The sequence below is a fragment of the Ambystoma mexicanum genome, chromosome 11, assembly GCF_040938575.1.
Source record: "Ambystoma mexicanum isolate Mex_15411 chromosome 11, UKY_AmexF1_1, whole genome shotgun sequence".
Classification (NCBI taxonomy): domain Eukaryota; kingdom Metazoa; phylum Chordata; class Amphibia; order Caudata; family Ambystomatidae; genus Ambystoma; species Ambystoma mexicanum.
The window spans coordinates 809,890,068-809,918,027 of NC_090934.1; positions in this window are offsets into that span (position 1 = coordinate 809,890,068).

Genomic DNA, 27,960 nt, shown 5'->3' on the forward strand with positions numbered 1-27,960 from the left:
ATACGTTCATTAATTTCATACTAACCAAGATGAGTTTATTGTATGACCAAGACACTGACTGTATGTATGGAAGATTTTTTAAGACTATGGGCCTCATTACGACCCTGGCGGAAGACCGTTAAATTAAGTTACCGACTCCGCCATGGAGAAAGGGGGAATTACCACCCCATTACAAGGTTGGTGGGGCGGTAATTCCCCCTTCCTCCATGGCCCTTCCCCATTCCCATTTTTGCCCCATAAGGCTCAATGGGAATGGGGAAGGAGCTAAATACGGTGCCGCAAATTGCGGCACCGTAATTAGCACCAAGGTCCCTTTGCGGGTCCCTACTTTAACGGCTGGTCTACACCAGCCGTTAAGGTCGGGTCCCGCAAAGGGACCTCGTAATTAGGCGCTAATAGGTTAACGGCGCTTGGGTCGTAATGAGGCCCAATATGTATGTTGATAATTTTGTCTCCTCCACAATTTGCTCAATCCTTTTGTGACATACGGAACGATGATGGTATGTCTTCACAATTTCTATATTTCAATTGCAGCTGAATATTTATCTTTACACCTTATTTTTGAATGCACTATTTGAATTATGAATACCCAGGTTTACCCTGAAGGAGAATTTTCTCCAAAATGCATTGGCATATGAACCAATAACTAATGTAAAGATGATACGCTGACCTCTGTTCACATAAGGAGTTATTATTGAACAAGTTTCAAATATATAATTTTGATTACCTGGAGGACTCTGATGTGCTCATTACGAATGAATTGAAGTACTTTACAGAATTACTTGAATCTCATTATTACCAAATAATAAATTGTTATTATAAGACCACTAATGAAATACCTGGTGACCCCTAGGGAAACGGTTTGAGTGCAACTGACTAGCTAGGTATTTTTACCCAGTTTTTTGCAACACTGTATTTTTTAGCCCAGGCGTCTCTGGACTTCTGTCAGTCTGCTCCTCTAAACATACAAACACATGGAATTTAATTAGATTCTTGTGTTATAGAATATTTTTGGAATTAATGCCAAACCAAAGTGTGGTGCTAATTAGATTCTTGTGTTATAGAACATTTTTGGAATTAATGCCAAACCAAAGTGTGGTGCCCACCCATTCGCATTGTCATATAAAAGGGAGCACATCCACATCAATCCTTACTGACATCGCCAATGAGCATTGAAAAAAAGATGCCTCTAGGGAAATCGAATTCAAAGAGACGATGCAGAGCAATGTGCTATTTTCAAAACAAACATGTAAACTGCAGTTTGCGCACAGTATTTGAAAAACATATGTGCAATATTTTCAAATCCCCTCACATTACAATATAATTGACAAGGCCAGAGATAAAGATGTCCAAGTACGTGCAAGCATCCTGCAATTCTTATCAAAATGGGGAACTGCTTAAACCGAGGAGAAAAAGAACAGCAGCTTTAAGTCACAGGAAGAGGAAGGAATTTGACTGTGTCAAAAGGGACTGATTACGGAAGCCTCTGCTGTTGCGTGTCAGTGCGGCTTGACACTGTGTCCACGGCCGTCTGAAGGTCCTTTCCTTCAATTTTGCCGGCAAGGAGCAGTGAGTGTTGGTGACATGGTTGCGAGTGCCCTGCAGTAGGTTGCAGGTGTGGAGTAGTCTGCATAGTCCATTGCAGTCCATTGCAGTCTGCGGGAAGGCTGGTGAGGCTTTCCCCACTCTCTGGGGTACTCGTATGCACTGACCATTGGAAGCATCTTTACAGCGTCACCCTTCTGCCCGATGTGGCAGCAGTGACCACCTCCTCCCGTTTATTGTTTCATAGTTGGTGTTCATTGTGAACTTCTAAAGTTGACCTTACTTAAGCAATTGCCACTGTTTATAAGTGTGCAATTGAGGTCATTGGGTCTCGCACAGTTTCGCTGTTCAGAGGTTGCTTGGACCTTGTTGCTTCAGCGGCCATCGTATATTAACTCTTCTATCAACAGAAGTGAGCTCGGTGCTCGGCTATTTTCTGGTTCCTGGTTCCTTGTTATCTCCTTGTTTTAGCGGCAAAAGCTTTTTTCGCCAAGAATAAACTTTCATATTCAAAAATGAAAAGCAAGAAAGTGGTAACAACTGGAGCAAATGAAGACAAGAAAAAGCCTCCCCTAACCAGGACTATTACACCACGTAGCCGGGAAGGGAGACCAATTGCTACTTTAAGATCAGGGAAGTCGTTTCAACAAGGCATGGCGAAAATCAACATATTGCCTAAAGCAGGCCTCCTCAGTTCTTTAGCATGCACCCGGGCGGAGTCTTTGCCACAAAAAACACTCCCTAATGTAGTGGGTAAAAGTAAAAAACATATACTCTCCCCCCAACTACTGATTATTAACCTATATTGGAACCCGGCTATGATCTCCTCTGCAAGCTTTATTAAATCAGTGACGGCAATTATCGATCCCTGTTTAACATCAAGCTTGGAGACCATCATAATAATATGTGGAGACTTTAACTTTTCATGGCTCGAAAAATCTTCCAAAAATAGGATTGCATCAACTGTAGTACCAACTAGAGGAGATAAATGGTTGGAAGCGATGAAATCCAGAAACTGCGAGATGGTCAATGGTTGTATTCAAGGTGACATTCCCCCAAACTCTACTTGGAATAGAGATAAAAGCCGAAAAATATTAGATTACTTTTGGATTTCTGCTTCTTTTTGGTCGAAAGTTGCAAGAATGTCCATAAGCAAAACAGTTGTAAGTGATCATAGCATATTGGAGCTATTCTGTATACTAGAACAGCGCATAACACTAGCGCAGTATGGCTTACCACTGGAGGTGAATGAGGGTCTAAACAGGCTGCGAATTAAAGACCATCACATCTGTCAGCTGAGAGATGGTCTTAAGGATGACATAACTACTTCTGATAGAATAAATTATGCACCTCTGTTAATTCAATTTGGTACTGCAACAAAACAAACTCATAAACCTCTTCAAACTCAGAAAAAATATATATATAGTGCACAGGTAAACCAGCAAAAGAAACAAATGATCAAAAATATCAGACAAATTAACAAGAAAGGTAATAATTATTTTCAGAAAAAAAAGGAAATTCAAAATTGTAAAACCAAATACCGAAATTGGTTAAAATCCTTCAAGATAATTAGAGATCAAGAACGGGCTGAAACAATGTTAGGCCTAATTATTCAGCGAAACTCACGAGATATCTGGAAAATTTTAAATAACAATTATACCCAGGAATCTGGTTTAATCAATGGAATATCGAAGCTAACCTGGGAACAACACTTTAGGGAAGTTTTTAAAAACACCTCAGCTCCGATCATCCAAGAACAACTGACTCTACCGGCCACATGGGATGTATGTGAATCTAGAGCAAAAATCATCACTCAAATAACACAATTTAAGAACTCCTGTGCAGCCGGCCCTGATGGGTTAACAAATGTTCTCTTAAAAGAGAAAAAGGAACTTTGGGCCGACTTTATTGTAGACCTGTTTGAAGTAATTTCAGTAGCCAAGATGATACCGAATTCATGGAGGACTGCAATTATTGTGCCAATATTCAAGAAGGGCAATAGGGATAACCCGGCCAACTATCGCCCAATTGCCCTCTTGGATATAATAGGCAAAATCTTTGCTACATGTTTACAACAAAAACTCTCCAAATGGGCTTCTTTCAACAATCTATTGGACAAGCGACAAACAGGCTTCACAAAAGATGTTGGAACAGAAATTAATCTTTTCATTGTAAATATACTCAAGCTCGAATCAATGAAAAATAAGGGGAACATTTTTGTAGCTTTCATAGATATGCGGCAGGCCTTTGACCAAATCAATCGCACAAATCTATGGAAAAAATTAACATCATGGTCATGTCCTCCAAATATTCTTCATCCACTTATGGCCCTACATACAGGAACCTCAATAAAAGTCCGCATTGATAACAAAGGTACCGTGACGAAAGAAATTCCAACCACCCAAGGAGTGAAACAGGGCTGCCCCTTGGCAGCCCTATTATTTAAGTTATATATTGCTGACTTACCGGAGGCTTTTGCGAACATTCGTTGCTTTCCCCCTAAAGTAAACAACCAACCAATTAGTTATGCGACATATGCCGACGACATTGTATTATTCGATCAAACTAAAATTGGACTACAACGTCTAATACAAGCGTTGGTTTTGTATCTGCAAACGAATGGTTTGGAAATAAATGCTGGGAAATCAAAGATCATGTCTTTCGGGTCATCACAGAAAAGATTGGCTGAGAATTTCAGTTGGTACGCATCAGGAGAAAAGATTGAGAATGTACAAACTATACGATATCTAGGGATACAAATAAACAAATCAATCAGAGAACAAGAGTGGATCTTAGATCTGAAGCATCGTATGACTGCTTTCACCCTTCAAGGAAAACGTCTGCACAATGAATTTGGCAAATTTACCTTGATTCCGGTCATGACCTTCTATCGACAAAAAGTCATCCCTGCCTTGACCTACGGGGCAGAGGCAGGATTAAACATCGATAATCGTATTTGGGCAGCTCTGGAAGGCCAATTTTGGAGAGGAGTTTTAGCCCTTCCAACTTTTGTTTCCATCGTAGCAATAAGACATGAACTAGGCCTTGATCCATTAGATGGCCTGATTCTATGGAAGTCCATTGTCTTGTTACGAAAAATGAACTTAAACATAGTTGCTCCAGCTTATGAGATCTTAAAAGAAATGGAGGCCATATATTATTCTGGAATGATACATATCTGGGCTATGAAAATCAGAAAGTCACTAGCGGCCATGGACATTGCATGGGAGACTGTATGTAATACACCACAGATTGCCAAAAGAAAACTGAGATCTTGGTATTGGATAAAAAATGAAGAACTACTTGAAGCAATGCCATCTTCACTTAACTTAGGCTTGACTTGTAATACCCTAGACAAGATACCCAAATACCTAACAAGATTTCCATCAAGATACCATCGCAATAAATTTTTAAGATTTCGGCTGAATATATATAAAACCAAAGAGATGTTGTACCCGAGACATTATAAAGAAATAGATGATAATAAATGTAGGTTCTGTAAAAACGAAGCAGAATCACTCAAACATCTAGTCTCTGAATGTGGCCATGTGGCGACCCAGCGCACATTTTTCTTTCCACATTTAACATCAACTTTTCAACAAACTGAACATCTGTGGTGTATGTTGGCAGCCGGAAATAATGTTAAATCAATCTGTGCCTTGGTAGACTTTCTTGATAACATCTTGGAGAAAGCCCTATGTTAAAAACAAGCCTCTCACCTGAAAGAGCAGTAGGGGAATGATGAACTTACACGACAGTTGATAGATGATAAGGAAAGAAGATGAAGTTATTGCCTTAATTTTTGTAATTAAAGTTGTGTAAATAACTAATTGTTACAAGTAAAATAAAAAAAAAATAAAAAAAATAAAAAAAACATATAGTATAAAGATCACTGGCTTTCCGTTTTATCAAATAAAGTAACAGAGTATAATGTACAAAATTCAAATAAGACAACACTGGTGGTTTCCCCCTCTACTTCAATTGCCATAGACATTCTCTTCTAAAGGTATGTTTAAACCTACATGGGTACACCAGAGACATTACCAACAACAATGCCATTGATACCTACAAATGACCCCTAGTGAAAAACTTGTCGGCTTCTCCAGATCTGAATAGACTTGTTTCCACGTCGTCAGATGATTCCGACCTAGATACTTGTGTCACTACACCAGAGGGAAATAAATTAAGAACATATAATTTCCAAAATGGAACATCTTTGAAGACTAGCATAGATGGTAACGCAGCTACAGCGGAAGCTATATTTGCCCTCTGCTCCTCTCTTGCACAAGAACAGCGCGACACTAAAAATGTACTGGCTAAAGTGGTGGACATAATTCTAACGCAGAGTTAGATGGACCACACTATTTGTGATCGCAACGCAGGTTCACAAATTGCTGATTTCTTCGACGATGAGGATTATTGCATGCCCCTGACAATTCCATTCTCTAGACTGGAAAAAAGTGGAATGCCAGGGCTGGAATCGGAATTTTGCAGGGGCGAAGACTCTTGTTTAAATGTGGAAGAAATTAAAGCTGGGAAGACCAAGAAATCCAAACAAAAAAAAACAAATGCCGAAATAGGCATAGAAGAAAGGACATGGGGGGGACAGTCAAGTGAAAGTGCACAGAGAAAAAAATAACAGGCCTTGGCAGTGTCTAATCAAGCAGGCATTGTTTGTGTAGAAGGCGAAGAGTGTTACGAATTAAAAAGCCAAAAAGAAACAAATTTGATACCTAAGAAAAAAATGGTAACACAAGCTACTAGTATCTTGGACAATTGGCTAGTGGGCCAGGAAGCGGCACACAGTGTTAGAACAGTGCAATATTATCTGCCTGAACAACGGAAATATGTAGAGGCTCAACAGCCTACACAAATGCTTATTACAGAAGCGGTTTATCAGACTCCCGCCTTTGTTTGGTTACCAGTGCCAAATAGGGCTTAAGTAGCTGGCAGATCACAAGATGCTAATAAACCACGCACTGTAAGTACTGGTGCCGGGGGCAGGTATAAAAATTGACAAAGCCAACCTGCTTCTGCATTAGCAAATGATCGGAGAAGGACACCACCTGTGACAGTCCTTTTATTAACTGTTCACAACATTTACAGTTACTACACTTGGTATCGGATCTGGGAATAATTTCCACAAGAGATTTGCTTAAGGTGGAACTGCCAGAGGAGGGCAGTAGTAGTAATTGGGTAGATGCAACATTTGTGTCCCCTGTCGTTGTGGATCGAATTTGCCTACCAGTAAATCATCTACACAAGCTGGAATTTGAAATACAACATAAAATAAAAGTAAAAACTACCGCCTGTGAATTTATATATGATCAGCGAGAAGGCGATAACCAATCACAATGGTATGCCCAACAGTACACTGCCCCTGAAATACTTCAAACTATCAGTAATGTTCCACAGACTAGAGAAATGGATTGCATGGTAAAACCAAACTTGGGGTGGCAAAATTGAACATCACAGAAGAAGGAACCCCTAAAAATACTATCATGGAACACCCGGGGGTACCATTCTTTTATCTCTCGGAATAAAGGAAAGGAGCTATTGGCCTCTTCGGCTCTGTTCTTGTTGCAAGAGACCTGGATAACTGGTAAATTGGCTGTTGGTGGATTCATCATATTCACACAGGAGGCAAGTAAATGTAAAGAGGGGCACGCTAGTGGGGGTTTATGTATTGGGGTTAGAAGCAACCTGAATATGAATAGATACCCCCTGGACAAATCAAATAGGAATATGCTATGCACTGTAATTCAGGACTTTCCCAGATTGAAACACAACACTCTGGCAATATCAATATACGACCCTCTGGATGGCTCATGCAGTGAGTCACTGATAGACAACATTGGGAAAATATTAGAAGCATGGCAAGAAGAAGTCCCTGGCGGTGCAGTTATTTTCGCTGGAGATTTCAGTGGTCATTGTGTAGCCACCAGAGATTCTGAATTGGAAGAAAGCCATTGCGACCTGGGAAAAGGAAAAAAGAAACATCACAGCTCACATCTAAACACACTCCTGAAAAAAGGAAGGATATGGTCAAGTTTCCCTCTGGATTACGAGTTGCTCCCACTGACACCTACAGTTTGCTCATATCTGCTGGAATTAAAGACCTGCCGGGGCAGGGACAGCCCCAGGTGTTTGGATGCCATTTTTACCTCGCATCATGTAATAATCTGAATGACCATGTGGAAGGTGTTTCTCTCCTTTTTTTTCTCTAAGGATGATTGAGCAGCAACCTGTAGGAGACCTGAGCATGGGAGTACAACATCTTACTGCACACATGTGCAAAAAAATTTAAAACCCAGAGGGACTATGGATGGACCCTCTTGAGAGTCTCGTGTCGGTCAGGCTAGATGACCGACCATCCTACTGGTGCACCAGGCTTAATAAACAGACAAAGCCTTGTTTCTTATAACAAGCGTGGACCGCTTTCGTTTATGTAATTGAAATACTTCAATCCAATTCTCGGTACACTTGTGTAATTTTACAAACTGTGCTCCTATCAAAGGAGCTCTCTGCTAGTACTCGAGAGAGACAGTACTTAAAAGTCCTTCTTACAACTCCTGTGGTGTCAACACTTTCAGATTAGCTATAAGCAATACTTCTCCAGCATTGGATCTTTCATAGATTCAGATGCTTGAATATTCCACGTCGTCAGACTGGGAATCCTCACTGATAAAAATTATTATTACAATTATTTTTAATATACACACTTTGCTAACAGCAATGCATGTACATAGCCCATAATAGCCTATGACCCATTCTATTGTGTAGTCCATCCACCTCACTTTGGTCCTTTATGACCCCAACCAATGAGGTGGCAGGGCTTAAGCTCCGCCCCAGGCAGCCATCTTAATAATTTTCACCGCAGTCTAATTGACACAGGGAATCCTCAAACTCTGAGCTTTTTCAAATTTGTTCTTCCATTTTCACAGGTGTTTATATTGTAATTTACTCTATGACATTCCCCTGGCTAGAGGCTATCTCCACTGGTTTTTGTGGCTCCAAACAAAAAACTTTGTTTTGACCCTGAATTCGTGGAGTGAACTTTCTCTTCAGATAGCTGACCTTCAGCCTACCAAGAAGCCTTCCCTATTCAGGGATTTCACGAGGTGCAGAAGAAAGGTGATTTACATGAAAGATCCCCATGATCACTATATATATCTTTATCCTCATGACATCCAGAAATGTCACATTTGCAAGTCTTTTTCAACTAAGACCCTACAAGACAGGCATAGAAGACTTCTGCATTTGGAGGCCAAGGGGCTTTCTTCTGATGAGGAATCTGCAAAGACAGACCCTGTTCACTCCATCAAATCATCTGAGAAGCAAACTTCTAAAAGAAGAGCTTCTTCAGTGGAAAGGAGCTCCTCTCCCACTCCCAAGAGCAAGAGGAAGCTGGAAATTATACCTTTCATTCCTCCCCTGGAGTCTACAAGTCATAGGATGAAGCATTCTACGGCAAAAACTACCTCCAAAGGTAAGGAGGAGTTTGCAAAAAACCGGGGGTGTGCAGTCGTCCACAGAGAGGCCGTCTACGAGCGACAGTAAAGGTAAAGGCCCGTCGTCCACCAAGCCGTCGACGATGCCCTCATCGACGACCACCATGCGACAAACCGCATCGTCCACGACTAAGTCCTCGTCAGCGAGTTTGTCATCCACAAAGCAATCGTCGACGAAGGAAGCTCATCATTCGTCCACGAAGCACTTGTCCATGAGAGATTCGTCCATGACGCACTCGTCGACGGATAAGTTACCGTCCACAAAATCTTCCTCCACGCACTCATCGATGGATGAAGGCAAGCCACATTCCACGAAATCTTCGTCCACGGCCCTGCCATCGACGAGGCTGTTGTCGACAAAATCTTCGACCACGGCTCCGTCAACGACACTGCAAGCTTCTTTACTGACGGAAGAATTAGGGCCCAAAACGCCCCTCGCTGATGCAACTGTTACGCCATCCAATGAAGACAGTCTTCCTGAGTCTATAGAAACGCTGCATCAGTTTGTGGATGCTCTTGAACCACAGGGAGCACAATTATCTCCCTTAGGAGAAATGCCAGAGCTACATGACATCATCCTGCAAGGAGGAGTTTTCAGACACTGAGTTGGTTGAGGAACAGCATTGTCCTACACCTAAGGAACACAGCCCTCCTTGGCAACCTACTACAGAGGTGCCTGCTGATCCTTATGATCCTGTGCTCATGTTATCAATGCAAAGGATCATTGAGGAGTTCAACAGATGTCAAAATGAAAAAAGCAAGTCAGCTGTGCCGAGGGAACCTAACCTCCCGCAGAGAGATTTTTCACCTCGACAATGCATGCCAAGACATTCGCCTTCCAGGAGTAGGCCACAGAAAAGGGTGCGTTCACCTGAGCCACCGCGCAGGTCTAGGAGCAGGACATTCAGTGCTTCATCGACAAGGGTCCCTTCTCCAGCATCGTCACACAAAACAAGGTCTCCAACTAGAGATCCAACGATTGTACCATCCTCTGTTTTGGTCTCAGACTGGCAAGAAGATTCTTTCAGAGAATTTTCTGAACCAGAAGAAGGCGAGATCACACAAGAGCCGGATACTAGTGAATGGGACGAATACATTATCGAAAAGCCCAGAAAGAAAGATTCTCTGGGTGGCTCTTCACCACCGGATGATCTAGTCTCCTTTGATACCATCATCAGCAAAGCCGCAGAATTGTTTCAGTTACAGGTCACATCGGAGGAGAAGAAGTTGGTGCTCTATGAGCACAGGGACAAACATAGAACTGTTACTACCATTCCTCTCCTCAACACCATTTGGAAGTCCGGTTCCAAGATATTGGGCCCACCTTTATCCACTCTGGCTCCAGTTTCCAGGCCAGAGAAAAAATACAAGGCTCCAGAGCCTGCACCTCTTTGTCTACGAGGTCATACAAAACCAGACTCGGTCATCACAGTAGCAGCTAGGAAAAAGTTGACCAATCCAGCATCACCTCTATCAGCCCCACCGGGCAAGGATGGTCGCAAGCTAAAGGCTATGGGCAGGAAAGTGTCTGCATCAGCATCGCTTACCATCAGAGCGGGCAACGTACAGGCCATGACAGCAAGATTCCACCGCGAGCTTTGGCTCTGCATGTCAAAGCTGGCCAAACATTTACCTGTAGAACTCCAGGAGGAAGCCAGGTCAATTATCGCCGATGGGGAAGCAGCTTTGGATCACATGATTGACGCTGCAGTCGATGTGGCGGAGTCAGGTTTCCGGCAAATGGCCCACGGCACGGTGCTGAGAAGGCAGGCCTGGATGAAGGCTACCAATTTCAGGCCTGAAGTCCAAGCGCAGATATTGGACATGCCCTTTGATGGTCAAGAACTCTTCAGGAAAAATATCGATGACCACCTCAAAGGAATCAAAACGGACACAGACACGGCACATGCCATCAGCTCCTTGAAAGACAAAGACAAGGATCGCCGGTTGTTTCGTCCTTTTTGAGGTTTAGCCTCGAAGTACAGAGGTTGTAACCGCCCTTCCTACGGCCAGAAGTCACAAGGTAGTTCATACCAGGGCACGAAGTACCAATCTTCCAACAAGTACGCCCAGAGAGGGAGGCGGGGCTCCGCTCAAGGGAAGTCAGAGAGCAAGCAAAACTGACAGTCCAGCTCCTCCCCCCCCCCGCCAATCACAGCCCGGTGGTGGGAAGAATGAGCCAGTTCTTTCAACGCTGGCAGTCAATAACACCAGACAAATGGCTGTTACAGGTGGTCAGCGTGGGACATACATTAGAATTTCTAAACCAGCCACCTTCCTTGCCCCCGACTCCGTGCAAGGTGCATATGTTGAAGCAAGTCATGTCCGAAATCCAGAAACTGCTGCCCAAAGCAGCAATAGAGCCAGTACCTTACTCTCTAAGGGGGAAGGGTTTGTACTCCTGTTTCTTCCTCATCAAAAAGAAAAATGGTCAATGGCGACCCATCTTGGACCTGAGAGCGCTAAACAAATATATCAAGCGCCACAAATTCAAGAAGAAAATTTTGCAAGGAGTGCTCCCTTGGCTAAACAGACACGATTTCTTGGCCACTCTAGACTTGGAGGACACATACTTCCACGTACCAATCCACCCAGCACACAGAAAATTCATCAGGTTCACTGTGGGCGATCTTCATTTTCAATTTTGAGTGCTCCCGTTCGGTCTGAGATCGGCACCGAGAGTGTTTACAAAATGCCTAAAACCAGTGGCTGCGAAACTCAGGAGGTCAGGAACAGAAATCTTTCCATATCTGGACGACTGGTTGATAAGAACAAGTTCCGCCTCAAGCGTACGCTTGGCAGTTTCAAAGACAACAAATCTTCTAAGAGGGTTAGGTTTCACCATAAACAAAGCAAAGTCCTGCCCAGTTCCCAGTAAGACAGATTATTTCCTGGGAGCCGAGCTCAACACCAACATTCCCAGAGTGAGGCCGTCGACAGAAAGAGCATCAGCAATTCTCTGCTTGACCTCGTGGTTCTTAGGGAGAGAAACGACATTGGTGCGCTCTTACAAATCCCTCCTGGGCATGATGTCCTCATGTATATTCCTCATACCAAATTGCAGGCTTTGCATGAGGTCTGTTCAGGAGGCACTGGACCACCAATGGAAACAAGCTCTCGGCTCGTGGGAGGAAATCGTCCAGATCCCAACAACGCTGCACAAGGCTCTTCGATGGTGGAACACTCCGCAGAACCTCTTACAAGGAATGCCGTTTCAGGCACCAACGTCGACCTTTCTCTTGAGAACGGATGCGTCTCTTTCGGGCTGGGACGCTTACCTTGCTGACCTAAAAACCAAGGGCTCCTGGTCATCCCAGGAGTCCCAACTCCACATCAATGCATTGGAACTCAGGGCCATACGGTGGGAACTGAAAGCTTTCCTTCCGGTAGTAGCGTGCAGGTACTCACTGTACAGACAGACAACATGACCTCCATGCCCTACACAAACAAGCAAGGAGGCACAAGGTCAGAGATCTTATCGCAAGAAGCTCAACTACTATGGGCATGGGCCTTGCATCACAGAGTCCAAATCAAGGCAGAACACCTTCCGGGAGTGGTCAATGTCCTAGCGGACAAACTGAGCAGGGACTATATGTCTTCTCATGAGTGGGAGCTGAACGAGAAGGAAGCCCAACGGATATTCGCCTTATGGGGCCATCCACATCTCGATCTTTTTGCCAACAGGGCCAACAAGAAATGCTAAATGTTCGCCTCCAGATACCCAGAGAGCCGGTCAGTAGGAGATGCGTTCTCAGTGGATTGGACGGGGAAATTCTTATATGCCTTTCCCCTCATTCCCAGGATACTATGCAGACTGAAAGAACAGAGGTGTGCTATCATCCTAATTGCACCGGACTGGGCATGGCAGGTCTGGAACTCGACCCTACAGCACCTGTCCTGATGGCCCCCGATTTGCCTCAAAGCGCATCAGTATCTATTGATGCAACAGAACTGCAGGGTCCTCCATCACGATCCAGCAAGCCTGTCTCTCAAGGCGTGGTTCCTGAGCAGCGCAAGCTGATGAATCTCAATCTGCCTATGGAGTGCTGGGACATAATCAGAGCCTCAAGGGCTCCTTCTACACGCATCACTTACACTAGGAAATTGACTTGTTTTTCCAAGTGGTGTGAGACAAATGCTATCGATCCTCTCATCGCCTCGGTTGAGCAAGTACTTCCCTTCTTGTTGCACTTAGCCAAAGCAGGTCTTTCACTGTCCTCGATCAAGGTCCCGGATGACGCAGTCTTTACTCTCCCTTACGGCCGTTAAGGTCTTCCTTAAAGGGCTTTTGCGTACATAGCCGCCTACGCTCACGCCGGTTCCAACGTGGAACTTGAACACGGTGTTGACAGCCCTCATGGAACCTCCTTACGAGCCCATTCACAGGTGCGACATAAAATTCTTGTCATGGAAAACGGCTTTCTTGATAGCCATTACTTCGGCCAGGAGGATCATCTGAACCTCCCTTACCTTGTTCCATAATGACCATGTCATTTTGAGACCACACCTTAAGTTTCTCCCGAAAGTAGTATCAGAAATGACGCTCACAGAACGCGTTGTCTTACCAACTTTCTTCCAGAATCATTCTTTGGAAGCAGAGCGAACATTGCATTCTCTGGACATAGCAAGAGTTTTAAAGTTTTATTTGCAAAGGACTAGGGAGTTCCGTTCTTCAAATAGACTTTCTCTGGCCATACAAAGGGCCAGCATATTTCCAAACAAGGTCTGGCGCGCTGGGTCTCTTCTTGCATCACCCACAGCCATCTAACGAAAAGCGACCCCCTTCCCAAAGCGCCCTCGGCGCACTCCACCAGAGGCCTTGAAGGACATATGCAGAGCCGCCACGTGGAGCACTCAGCACACATTCGCTAAACACTATTGCCTGGGTGAAGATACCAACAAATAAACTGCAGTTGGACAGGCAGTGCTCTGCCACCTCTTTGCATAAGGTAGGACCAACCTCCTTTTCCCACCTTTCCCTGAGTATGTAACCATTGTGTTGCTGCATGGTAAAGGTTTGATCAGAAATATGTTTTTCTGTATTTATGCATATATGTATATTGATGGTGGCATGTTTTTAACTGCTTGGTATTCTATTCAAGCATCTGAATCTATGAAAGATCCAATGCTGGAGAAGTCTTTGTTACTTACCTGTAACTGTATTTCTCCAGCATTGGTATCTTTCATAGATTGACATGCGCCCACCCGCCTCCCCTAAGAGGCTGCTCCTATGCTCGGCACCCATCATACTGTAATTCCTACGGTTCAAAATCTGAAGATGGCTACCTGGGGCGGAGCTTAAGCCCTGCCACCTCATTGGTTGGGGTCATAAAGGACCAAAGTGAGGTAGAGGGACTACACAATAGAATGGCTCATAGGCTACCATGAGCTATGTACATGCATTGCTGTTAGCAATGTGTGTATATTAAATTATGTTTATCACCGAGGATTCCCAGTCTGACGACAGGGAATATTCAAGCATATGAATCTATGAAAGATAACAATGCTGGAGAAATACAGTTACAGGTAACTAAGAAATTCACATTCACATCAATTAACGCATTCACCTTTGGTAGATTAACAATTAAATAGACCAGTGGGTTCACTTGAGAACCAGTGCATTCACATTTGATAAATAAATATTTAAATAGATCCATGGGATCTCCTTCAGGGTCAACGCATTCACATGTGGTAAATAAATACTTAAATAAACCAGTGGGTTCACGTTTGATATACAGTGTATTCACATTTGATAAATAAATATTTAAATAGATCAGTGGGATCTCCTTGAGGGTCAACGCATTCACATATGGTAAATAAATACTTAAATAAACCAGTGGGTTCACTTTAGATAACCAGTGCATTCACATTTGATAAATAAATATTTAAATACATCAAACCAGTGCCTCCTGACTGCAGGTGACGGCAGACTGTCACCGGGACAAACAACACTTAACACAACAATCACCCCTCACCCAGTAAGGCTAGCGGCCCGTAATCCACCTCTATCTTGAACTAGGCTTTATCCCCCAGAGCGGAGGTTATAGAGAGGGATGGAACTGTACCAAACCTAAACCGGTGGACCAAGACGGGCCTCTGGAACAACAAGAGGGACCGTTCACAATACCAAGGTAATCCAACCCCCTCAGGGAACCACTGTGCCTTACACGTAGAGTCCTCTAAATCGGCCAAAATCCACCTCGTCATAAGGCACGTTAAATATCCCCACACCCGCGGAGCTACTGACAGAGAAAAACCTCTCAGCACCACCGGGACAGGTATAGACAATTCTACTTTCCCGCTGATCCGCTACCGCCCACGTGTCAGCCTAAAGCCGGCACATGCAGGGGTCAGTTGTCTCTCATTCACACTTTCATAGCTCTCAACTCACACGCTTTTGGCGGGTGTCACCCGCCTTGTAAACAGCTGACTCACCCGCCAAGCCAACTTCACGCCCATTCGTTTCAATGGGCCTCTCACCCGCCAAAAATAAAATCGGGTGTTTTCACCCGCCTTTGCGACATAAATAGTTGAGAGCTATGCACTTTCCTTTTCCTACCTTACGGCCCAGGAGCAGCGTGAGACCCGCCTCCACTCTACCTCACACGTGGAGTGGCCGGCAGGGCGAAACACCCGCCAAGTGCACCTTATGATACACTACACCGGCAAGCTCTCTGGACCCCGGATGGGACGGCCTCAGGGTGGCAAGACGCCCGTGACATGCCCGAGGGCCTGGGTGCCCTCCGCCCTCCGTGTCAGTCTGGAGCTCCTGTCCCTCCTTGTCTCTCCAAGCACTCTCCCCACTCCTGAGACCCTCAGGGTTTTTAAAGGAGAGTTCCGGGACTTTTTTTTTATTGTCCCTACGGTTCGGCCATGTGTTTTTAAGCTTAACTCGGTAGATCGTAGAAAACTTTCCTATGGACCTTACCCGACTTTTCGTCCATTAACGCACTCGAAATCAGCCGCCATTTTATGATAATCCTATCATTTCCCCCCATCGCCCTGGCTCACCTGCTTTTGCGGCACTAAATCAAATCCCCCGCCCCTGAGCCTGACATCAGCAGACGCGTACCGCCCATTTCCCAACGCCAAAGCACGTTTCGTGTCAACAATCGCTGCGCCTCAGCTAATGAAGTGTCGCCATGGAAATGGCAGGACGCCTCTTTCCTCAATAAGTATAAACACACCGTTTCACAACACACAGCAGCAGATTTTCGATTCCATTCCTCTCTCTGTGTTACTTTGAGTATTCTGTGACTCGTTTCTGTGCTCTGGTCAGCTACCTTCGCCGCTTCTAAGCCTTGTGAACACCTGTACCATCTCTGTAAATTATTTTACTTTCTTTACCACACAATGGCTACAATAATGCCGTATATGTACGAGCCCGAGTACACCGAGGAAGAACTACTGGAAAGGCAAGCACGCGAAAACGATGGGGATTCGGACGGCAGTTGGGAGGACCAGTCAACGGATGAAGAGCCTGGACCATGTCGCATGGACGGCGTCTCCACCTGGTGCACGTGCAATCGGTGCGAGCTAATGCCAACTGAGGAGGAGAACTGCTGCTGCCGTGAAAATTCCGGGTGCTTGGCCTACATTTCAGAAGGCGAGCCAAGTCCGCAATGCATCACCGAGCTGCCAGAGTTGAGGGAAGCCTGCCTCTCACGGACCGTGTTGAGGATGATGATGGTGCTTATGCACGAACTTCGCGGCACTGTTCGTCCGCGTAATCCGAGTAACGAGTAAGTATACTCTGGTTTTGATGTCAGTGATGCCACTACTATGTCATGGTCGTCTCCCACATATAAAATTACATCTACATATCATTCGAATGCATGTAAACTGGTTCCATATTGTGCATTTTCTAGATAGAATTTTTTTCAAAGCAGAATGACATTTTTTACCTGAATCGACAGTGATAAGAAAGTTTTGTCATTTTAATACAGTTTGCATCTTTCATTTTCACAGGTGGTACAGGCTGGTGGCCTATCGTTGCTTCACTTGGTGGCTTCACGGGAGGCTCGGACACCGCGTTCGGAGAGTAATACCTGCCTGTGCGGTACTTGCCATTAGACAACATTTCCCCAGCGACAGTGGACAATACCGCGGATTTTCCCTGGATGTGCTGCAACCGGAACTTTACAATGTGTAATGTTTATTATTTATGTTCAATTGAAATTAAGATCTAAAATAAAACCCAACATATATTTTAACAATGGTTGTTTTGATTTTTTAAATGAATCTAGTGTGTCTCCATTGAATAGTCTTCCTGTGCCTTGTCTTGTCACACCACATGTCTCCGGCCAGCATCCTCCCTCACGCTGGCCGCCCACCTTCAATCCACATAACCGTTGAACCCATATGCAGCAGACATACATATGTTATTTTGCGGGTTGGCATCAAGCCTCCCGGCCTTGCCTCCTCCCCCAAAAATACTTACCACACCACTTTGTTCAAGCGTTGGCAATAAAAGGCCGTTGGATTTTATTGATACAAAACATGGTTATAGGTAAATAATCAATATGGTTGATCATAATAAATCATCCTTTTGGGCACCGGGTACAGAGATGACCCCCATGGCCCGTGCCGCCTTGCCACCACAGGCCAGCCTGCTGCTGACTAACTGCCTAGGCATCCAGGGTCTCCAGGGTGAACTGCACCCATATATTCTCCTGGGAGGGTGAGGTATTTATAAACTCACCCCCCTGCCTTCCAAGTATTAGATCCTGCAGCCTGCCTCTTACATGCAGTTAGATGGCCTCTCCTTGGTGAGGCCCTGCGGCAAACGAGTCTTGTCTGCATGACCACCGCCCCAATCCACCCCCCGCCCTATCAAAGGCAGTTCGCACCGGGGTACTTGTGCTGGCAAGTGGAGCTGTCAGGGAGCGATAAAGGCCAAGAGGTGCCAAAGACCATGTACACTTCAAAGTGGTCCATAGAGCATGGGTTGTTGTTCCCATGTCTACCTCCAGACCCCGTGTCTCCTGCCAAGCATCCCCCCTCACGCTGGACGGCCCCCTGCAATCCACATAAGTGTGTCTCCATTCACGAGTCTTCCTGTGTCTTGTCTGCACGACCACCGCCCCAATCCACCCCCCCGACCTATCAAAGGCAGTTCGCACCGGGGTACTTGTGCTGGCAAGTGGAGCTGTCAGGGAGCAATAAAGGCCAGGAGTTGCCAAAGACCATGTACACTTCAAAGTGGTCCATAGAGCATGGGTTGTTGTTCCCATGTCTACCTCCAGACCCCGTGTCTCCTGCCAAGCATCCCCCCTCACCCTGGACGGCCCCCTGCAAACCGCATAATGCCACGACATATACACGTCATTCATTCACAAACACACCCCTGTTTTGAATTCTTTATAACCCACTTCATATTTTTAATGAGAACTACTTTGCGCTTTGCTAGTCAACCCGTGAAGGTGCTGGTTATCTGCTCTTCGTCTCTGTGAACTTCCGTGACCACTTCGAGGAAACTCGTCAGTTTGCAACCTGTGAACTGCTCCCTGTTCTACGACAAGAAACTACTCTGATCCCTGCATCTAACTGTTTGTTCGTCAAGGTAAGGCCATGTACCATAATCATTTTGCGTGCAATTTCTTTTCGTTCAAGACAGTACATGCAAGTAACTAGTCACATGTTCTGAGTTTAGTCAAATTATTTTTCAATTTCTTTAAAGTTATTCAAATACTTATCCGCATGTGAATAACGTGTATAGTTCCAAGAACCAAAACGAACCTTGCGTTGAACCTTTTATGTGTCATTTAATTTTTTAACACATTGGTATTCATAGAGAATTGTTGATCTTTACTTTTCAGAACTTTCCACAATGCCTGCCTGTTCCATTGGCGGTTGCCCTTCAAAGACCCATAATAAATCTGAAGGTATTATAATGCATGTTTTCCCTAAGACAATAGATCAGATAAGAGAATGGGTCCGATATTGCGGATATCCACCGTCTGAGCTTGAAAGTAGAGTCCTAGAAGTCTTTGCGGACAAGAGGGGTGATCGATACCGCATCTGCAGCAGGCACTTTAGCTCAGACATGTACTCCACATCATTGCTAATAAAGAAGAACACACCGCGAGCGAGGCGAAAATTGCTCGCAACCGCTATTCCCACTCTATTCGTCCACATCCCTCCACTGGTGAGTCAAGTTTATGTATTTATCTCTCGGCCTTGCGGTAGTGTGTAGCATTAGCTAACAATAATTTCCCCATTTATGTATCCACTCAATATGAAGGCGGAAGATTCTCCATCCGTGTCGTTATTGCAGTCATCAGCCACTTCAAGCGCCTATCGGGTAATCTTACTTGGCTATTCTGCCACTGACTTGTTTTAGGCATGTAAATCAATAGTTTTAATTTATCGTGTAATTATTTTACCTAATGGTACACCCTTGTACTCGTCCTCTAGTCTTTGTTTTCAGTTATAATTATTGTTATCCAAAATAATGCAAGTACTGTCTTTCAGGGAGATGCTGAGGAGTCCAACGTATTGACGACTACCGTTGATGTCACTCAGATGCTCGAGGTACGTTTCAGGACAGTTCCATCGATGGAGATCATCAGATCTTGCATTCTTGTAGCGTGATTGTTACACACAATGTTTCTTTCGTTTTTAGCCATTGATATGTCCTTCTGTCGTCGCCCTCCTATGTGTCTTCTTTTTTCAATATTGTGTTCATTACTAATGAAAGTCCTATGTTTCAGGGAGTCGATGGAGCATTAGTCCAAGAAGAAGAGGGAGCGTGCAGTTACGGGTCGGCGCAACAGCTTGCAGAAGTGTGCACCGCAGTTACATCGTCCCTTGATGTTCTTATGCATTTCGAGGTATGGATACTGACAGTTCGATCAAGCGAAATCATATGACGTGATTACATCCGCTATACTTCCTTCTTTATTAACGCAAGTACTATGTTTCAGGGAGATGACGGAGCTTCTTCTACAAGAACATCACCCCTAGTAGTTGATGCAGATCTCTGGGTGGTGACACTTCCAACGATCGAGCAAATCGAATCATATTTACATATCCATTATTTATTTTAGACAACTGATCGTTTGTGCAGGTCTATTTAGATGAGCCGTTCACGCCTGCACAAAGTTTCTGTTCTTTTTATCAAAATAGAAAACCATACTAATGCAATTACTGTGTTTCAGGGAGTCACTGAAGCATCATCTTCAATAATATCATCAATGGAAGTCTATGAGGAGCCCGAGGTATGGATCTTGACAGTTCCATCTAACTAGATCAACAATGCGTGAATAATTGTCGTTTGAATGTTCTACACAAAGCGTCCATTCGTGTTTTGCTATTGAGATGTACGTGGGTATTGCTCCCCAAGTACATTTTGTGTTTTCGATATTATTATACATACTAATGAAAGTTCTATGTTTCAGGGAGTCGATGGAGCGTCAGTGCGTGATGGATGTGCTTATCAGGAAAATATAGTCGTTGCAGCGCAAGAGGAAGTGGAGACATGCACACACGAGTCGGAGCAACAGCGTCCGGATGTTGAAGTTCGAGGCAAGAAAGTTTCAAAGAAAAGAAAGCAAAAGAAGGTTAGTGTCCTGGTCACTATATTATGTTGTTTTTCACTGTTAATAGTTCAATACTGTAAGTTGTGTTTAAACTGAACATCCCTTTTCCAATCTGTCCTCTAGTTGCGAGTGGGTGTACGAACTAGATCTACACAGACAATGAAGCGAACGAGAGATGTTGCTTGTCAAACCTTTTGGCAGGGACTTGAGACTGGAGATGCATCGTGCCAATGGGAAGAATATGAAGTGATTGACAACGGAGCTATACCACCACCAGCCATTGATAGTGGATGTCCTCCTGGTAGTTCGGATGCAGTCGGAGATCAATTCACAGAATCCACACCCGCGAAAACTAAGACCGCGAGAAAGTTGAAGAAATTGTTTTATTCACCCATCGCCGGAGAAGGAACAGATGTTGCAATGGAAGAGAATGAAGTGGACGACAATGAAACACCATCAATATCACTGAACATAGCGGAAGACGATATCAGAGATTCTACCTTTCATGTGAGTGACATGTCCTCAACGTTACAGGCCGAACCAGCTGGGATGCAGAGTGACAGTATAAGGAAAGAGGCCAAATTCATTGTATTCGATAGTTGTTTGATTGATATTATTATTCGGATGAAATGTGGGCATTCGGTTGGTGGAGAAGTATGTGGGGAGCCATTGATTAATGTGACTCGTGCAATTCGAGGCACTAACCTTAAAATACATGCCACCTGTACAAAATATCATCCTTTCTCATGGTCTGCACAACCTATGCTGGGACAACTGCCAGCAGGCAATCTACTTTGTGCAGCGGCTGCACTTTTTAGTGGTTCAAGTTTTAAAAAATTAGAGTCTTTCTTTCAGTTTGTGGGAATCCATTTCATTGCGAAAACTCAGTTCTACAAATACCAAACCGATTATCTATTTCCAGCCATTAGCGAAGCTTGGAGAATGGAAAAAATGTCTATTGATAGTACATTTGCGGGCAAACGGTTCAGGCTAGCCGGTGATGGACAGTGCGACAGCCCAGGATTTTCAGCCAAGTACTGCACCTACCACTTTCAGGACATGGAAAGTAAGAAAATTGTGAGTTCGGTGGTCGTGCAGGTGTCACAAAGTACATCCTCAGTGGCCATGGAGAAAGTTGGCTTTGTAGCATCATTGCAAGAACTACAATCGCGGGGAATGGTGATCGACCTGATAGCCACGGACAGACACGTTTCAATTGCCAAGACAATGAGAGAACAGTACAAAAATATAAATCACCAATTTGACGTTTGGCATCTTGCAAAAATAAATCAATAAGAAATTGTCGGCTGCAGGTAAAAAAAAAGATATGCAAGGTATTTCACAGTGGTCCAAGTCAATCAGCAACCATCTTTGGTGGAGCTCAAAAACATGTGGAGGGTCGTTGGAAATTCTACTGGAAAAATGGCGGTCAGTAATGCCACACTGTACAAACGTTCACCGATGGAACACGAACCAACATTTCCACAATTGTGAACATGGCCATTTGTCCACAGAGGAGGCATGGAAGAAGAAGTGGTTGATTCCTTCATCACCCACTCACAAAGCCATTGAAAAGATTGTATTTGATAAAACTATAACAAAAGCTTTGAGGGGACTCACGGAATTCTGCCACACAGGAGATTTGGAGGTGTTCCACAATATGTGCCTAAAGTACAGGCCAAAACGATTGCATTTTGGCATGGAGGGCATGATAAATCGGACTCTTCTAGCGGTCTTGACACATAACCATAATGTTGGCCGTCAACAAAGTAGGACGACCGGAACTTTAGGGACGCTTCGCTACAATAAGGCCTTCACTAAAAGAAGTAAACAATGGGTGATCAAACCAGTGTTTGAGGATATGCAATATGAGTTTATTGAAAGACTTATTGTTGACGGCCTAGATAGGCACATAAATGGAGTTGTGAACGAACCTGTGCAGGGGACAACTGCATTGCCACCCAACATTGCCTGTGTTCCATGTCCACCTAAAGAAGAGCTCATTGAGAAATACACATCACGGTTTAAATGATTGTAATTTGATTGTCTGTTCTCTCGAGTCTCCTCATGTTGCAGGCCCATTGAATATGTGTATCTATGTAATGTGTAAATAAAAGTGATTGCTCAGTGTACATGCAATGTGTCTCTCCACCGTTGCCCCTCCCTTCACTCTGCAGTTGTGCGAACCACCCGGGTGTCACCTGTGACTTTGCTCTGGAGTCTCCTCATGTCGCAGGCCCATTGAATATGTGTAGCTATGTATTGTGTAAATAAAATTGATTGCTCACTGTACATGCAATGTGTCTATCCAACCTTGTTCATTTGCGCATTAAATTAAACCAAACAGTAATATAAATCATTTTTCAAAAAATATAGAATGTCTCCGTATTTATGGTTCTGTGGGGCTGCAAAGCACGCAGACAAAATGCAAAGATGGAGTGTAAATTTCAAGTCCTGTGAGATGGCCTTACACTGAATGTAGCTAACTAGGAATGTGTGCTCGTTCAAAGTGAAGGTCAGCTGCTTTGATTTTTTCTCGGGTGCCAGAATGGCCCACGACTCAGTATAAGGTTCTATTGTTATTTGACCTTGACAGGCCGGGACCACGTAAGAAACGATAATGAATATAATTTCAGAAACGAAAGCCATTTCATGTTCGTTCATTAGAAGAAATAACGTCGGCATAGAAGGAGTGGTATTTCGGGGCTGCCCTATGCACAGACACAATGGAAAATGCAAATATAATGTAAGTAACTCTTTAGATGAGTTTATACCGCAATTTAATTACTATACAGTAGCTTACCGTGCACTAGAACCGTCTCCTTTTACGGAAGCACCTCAAAACCTTCCTCTTTGCTTCTGCTTTCTCTCTCCCTCTCCCCTACTACAACTGGTCCACTGTCTGCGATCTCGGTCCTGGGCCCTTCCACTCTCCACCTGCACTCCCTGTCAACCCCTGCACTGGGGGACTGTCTCAGTATCCTACAGCCCCCCCTTGACGTATAAAACCCAGTTGCACTGTCCTAGCTATGAAATAATTTCCCGACCTAATATATAAAATGAATAATTTTAATAAAGATCTGATGGTGAGACTAATTTCATTTTTTATGTTTTTCAAACAGGTACTTCATCCATTATTGTCTGTGTCACGAGTACCAGACACCGGCGGATGGCTTCTATAATCGCCAATTGCTTCTCCGCGTGAACAACGTTAGCACCCTGACCATTTTGTAGGACGATCGCCAAGTACAAGTATGCCCTTATGCGGTACTAATGGCTAGATGCAACATACAGACCGTTGTGGTGGCCCAGTGCCTCGTTGTTGGAACAGCCATGCGATTATCAGTGCGACCGAAGAGCTTATTTTATCGTAAACCAACACCCTGTGTACTGCACACGAACATCGCTTGCCTCAAGACGAACTATTTTGGATCGAGAGCAAAGAAAAATGCAAATCGCTGAATATTCTCTAAAAATGTGATGTCCAATAAATGTACTTTGCCAAATGTACAATCTTGCAGTTTGCTTTTAAACCACAGTTTCATATTCCGAATTGTGGCGCTGTATTGTGAGATGATCTAAGACCCTGTGTACAGCAAAGGAACATCGCGCGCCTCAAAACGAACTTTTTGGAACGTGAGCAAATAAAAATGAAAATCGCTGAATATTCTCTAAACATTTCATGTCAAATAAATTTACTTTACCAAATTTACAATCTTGCGGTTTGATTTAAAAGTACAGTTTCATATTCCGAATTGTGGCGCGCTGTGTTGTGAGCTGATCTGTGTTGATTTCCGGGTTCTGTGTGGAGTCGCGTAGAAGACGCCTGGGCGCGTTTGCCTACGCAGCACAGTCACGTCACGGATAGAGGCGGGGAATATGAATGTTTTGATAAAGTCTGTTTCAGGGGCGAGGGATTTGATTTGGTGCCGCAAAAGCAGGTGAGCCAGGGCGATGGCCAGAAATGATAGGATTATCATAAAATGGCGGCTGATTTCGAGTGCGTTAATGGATGAAAAGTCGGGTAAGGTCCATAGGAAAGTTTTCTACGATCTACCGAGTTATGCTTAAAAACACATGGCCGAACCGTAGGGACAATAAAAAAAAAGTCCCGGAACTCTCCTTTAATTGAATTGGGAAATAACGGGCCATTCCGAGTATTGAGGGCCGAGTATTTCCACATTCAGGGAACCTGGACCCATGGGGCTCAATGGGAATGGGGAGGGAGCTAACAACGGGCCCATTACAAGAGGGCCCGTTGTTAGCTCCCTATTTCCCTGGCGGGACCCGCTATGGACGTCTGGATAAACCAGACGACCACATCGGGTCCCGCGAGAGAAACTCGTAATAGTGCGGAATACGTTTAACAGCGCCGGCACCATTACCGGTGCCGTTAAACGCATTCCGCAATAGTTATAATGAGGCCCTATGAACCAACCAAGTCCAGGCTGCAACACATAATTCTGAAGAACACTGATATCAAGGAGAAGCAGAATCATGAGTATGGTAGGCCCAAAAACCGATCAGAAAAATCAATCCAAGGAAGCAATAATGGAGTGCACGATGTGCAAGAAAAACAGCTTTAATACATGCAAATTACAGCCGCGAGGGCCAGTCATCTCCTTAGAACTGAAAACTGAAATTGCTCACCATCCACTCATGTTGAGTTACAGTATTTAAAGACAAAACCCACAAAATGTGAATACTTTAAAAGTATCAAGTACATGTTATTTCTGTATTCCCTATTGGCTCTCACCTATACAGAAATCTAAACAATATATATTAATACGCTCTATTGGTCAGTGCATTAGGTGTCACCATCCTAAGTGCCACACTCTACAAATGACCTAATTTTGCAGTCAGTAGAAAATACTTTATCCTGATTGCCTTAAGTTATTCATGTAAAATTTACTAAAATAGCATACCCTTATTGGTCAAAACAAGTTCATGTAACTACTGATGTGCAGTCCGACCGAAACGACACTATCATGTAGTTAGTGTGAACAGCGAAGTCAGCAATTTAGACACAGTACTATCCTCTGCCATGAGCTCAGACAATTTGGCACTCTGGACATTTCTTAGGCATAATAGCAGTTTACTCTGCAACACTTTTTGCAAACTACTGTTTTGAAACATGTTGCTGTCCCTGACACACATTTTTCCAGCTATCTCTTGGGAACCAGGTGGCTTTAAAGAAAACGGAACTGAGGTTGCACTCTTCAGAAATTAATTTCACACATGTATTCATACTACCAAGTCATTCTATTGCAGACATAGGGCCTCATCACAAGGTTGGCGCTAAAAATCAGCCCGTACCGGCATGGCGGTAATAACATGTCTGGCTTGGCACCAACCCGCAAATAGCGGGATATCAAAAGTGCGCAAGCAAGGGCACCCCTGCATGCCAGTAACGGCCATACCGGCATGCCGTTATCGACCCTCAAACCCCTAGACAGTGGCATCGACCAATACGCACAGAACGCCTCCGGCCTCGGCAACCCCTAAATAGCGCTACCGTTATGAACCTACTCCTAATAACGGGTCTGTTAATATCGGACCCGGAAGTAACGTCATCGCGTCGGAACAGGAAATGCCATGGTGGCCATCTTCAAAAACACAATCTATTGCCATCCTCCACCTACAGGACCTTCTACACCACAACTCCTAGGCCACCACGGACAACATGTCGAAGGCCACCCAGAAAGGCACGGCCCGCCTGCGCAAACCACGTTTCACGGAAGATGAGCTCAACATGTTAGCTGACACCCTAGTGTCAAATGCTGAAGTGGTGTTCTGCAATTACCTCAGGTGTCCAGCCCAGCTAAAGAAGAAGGCCATCTGGGAAGAAGTTGCCCAGAAAGTAAGTGCAGTCGGCACCACCACACGCACAGTGCGCGATTGTAAAAAATGGTGGGATGACCTCAGGCTGAGAGTCCAGCACATATTGTTGGCCAATCGGAGCCAGGGGCTGGCAACAGGAGGAGGACCACACTCACCACTGAAATTGGCCAGATGGGAGGAGACCTGCAGCTCCGTCATAGACGTGGAGTCAGTCGAAGGAGTTGGTGGAGCAGAGTTTGGTGTGCCAACATCGGCAGATGAAGGTGAGTTTCCCTACAAAAACACGATAACTAATCAAAATCATTGTCCCCAAATGTGGCAGCAACGCCAGCCGATACATGGTCCATCATGCACACCTACACATATCCATATACACATGCCGGGTCCACCACTATCCCATCCCAAGGCATGTTGCGCCCATACACGAATACACACCCGACACACATATTACGGGCATGTGTCACCCAGGACGACGCTCCCAACACACATCAAGGCCCAACAGCAGCCAACATGGTGTACCTGTGAACACGACTACGTTTTCACAATGCACCCTTCAACATTGCATGTACACAGTCCCCTACAAAGCCAGGAATGCAACTGATCAGATGGCGCCACATGCCCAAAGACCAATGCATGCATAATGCAAGCGCCAAAATCACTGATGCCCTGCCACTCTCTGTCCCCCACAGGTACATATGCAGACAGTGATGAAGCACATGGGAGTGCACAATGCACAACAGCAGCAAAAAGCCTAGGAGGAAAGCTGATGGCACAGGACCATCAACCTCAAGTGGACCAAGGATGGGCCAAGCGGGAAGCGGGTCAACAACCGGTGCCAATACAGCCACACAGACAACCACACAGGACGAGCAGACACCTGCCCCTGCACCCCTGGTCACACCATCGACACTGGCTGAGGACACAGCAGGCATGGAGGAAGGCACACAGTCTGCTGCTGCCAGCACAATTGGGGAGATGGCTGCATCGGCAGATCATAGTGTTGATGAGGGAGCTGAGCCGGACAATGAAGGCAATGCAGGACTTGTCCACTCAGAGCCTGTAGTGCACACACCAAGCCCGCAGGCCACCCCACAGGACACACCTCGGTGGGACTCATCCGACCAGGGCAGCCATGGAGAGTGGTCTCCGGCCATGCACAGCCCCATGATTCATGCTGTGCCACCACATCACCCACCGACCACAACCCACACTGCCATATGGGACCTTGAGGGACGTCTCTCCAGGATGGAGGCCCGGCAGGAGGTGATGCAAGGCTATGTGCAGCATTACCTTGCTGAAGGGGAGACAACACGCCGTATCATCCAGGACAGCAGTGCGGCCATAATCCAGGCCATTAACTCAAGTGCACAGCAAGTGCGTGATGGCTTTAATGCCTTGGGTCAGATCCTCACCAGGATTGCTGATAGCATGGACCAGCGGCAAACCCTGCCCCTGGGATCACAACCATCTGGGTCATCTGCATCATCCACGCCAGCAAGCTCGAGGCAGACCAGCCCTGTGCG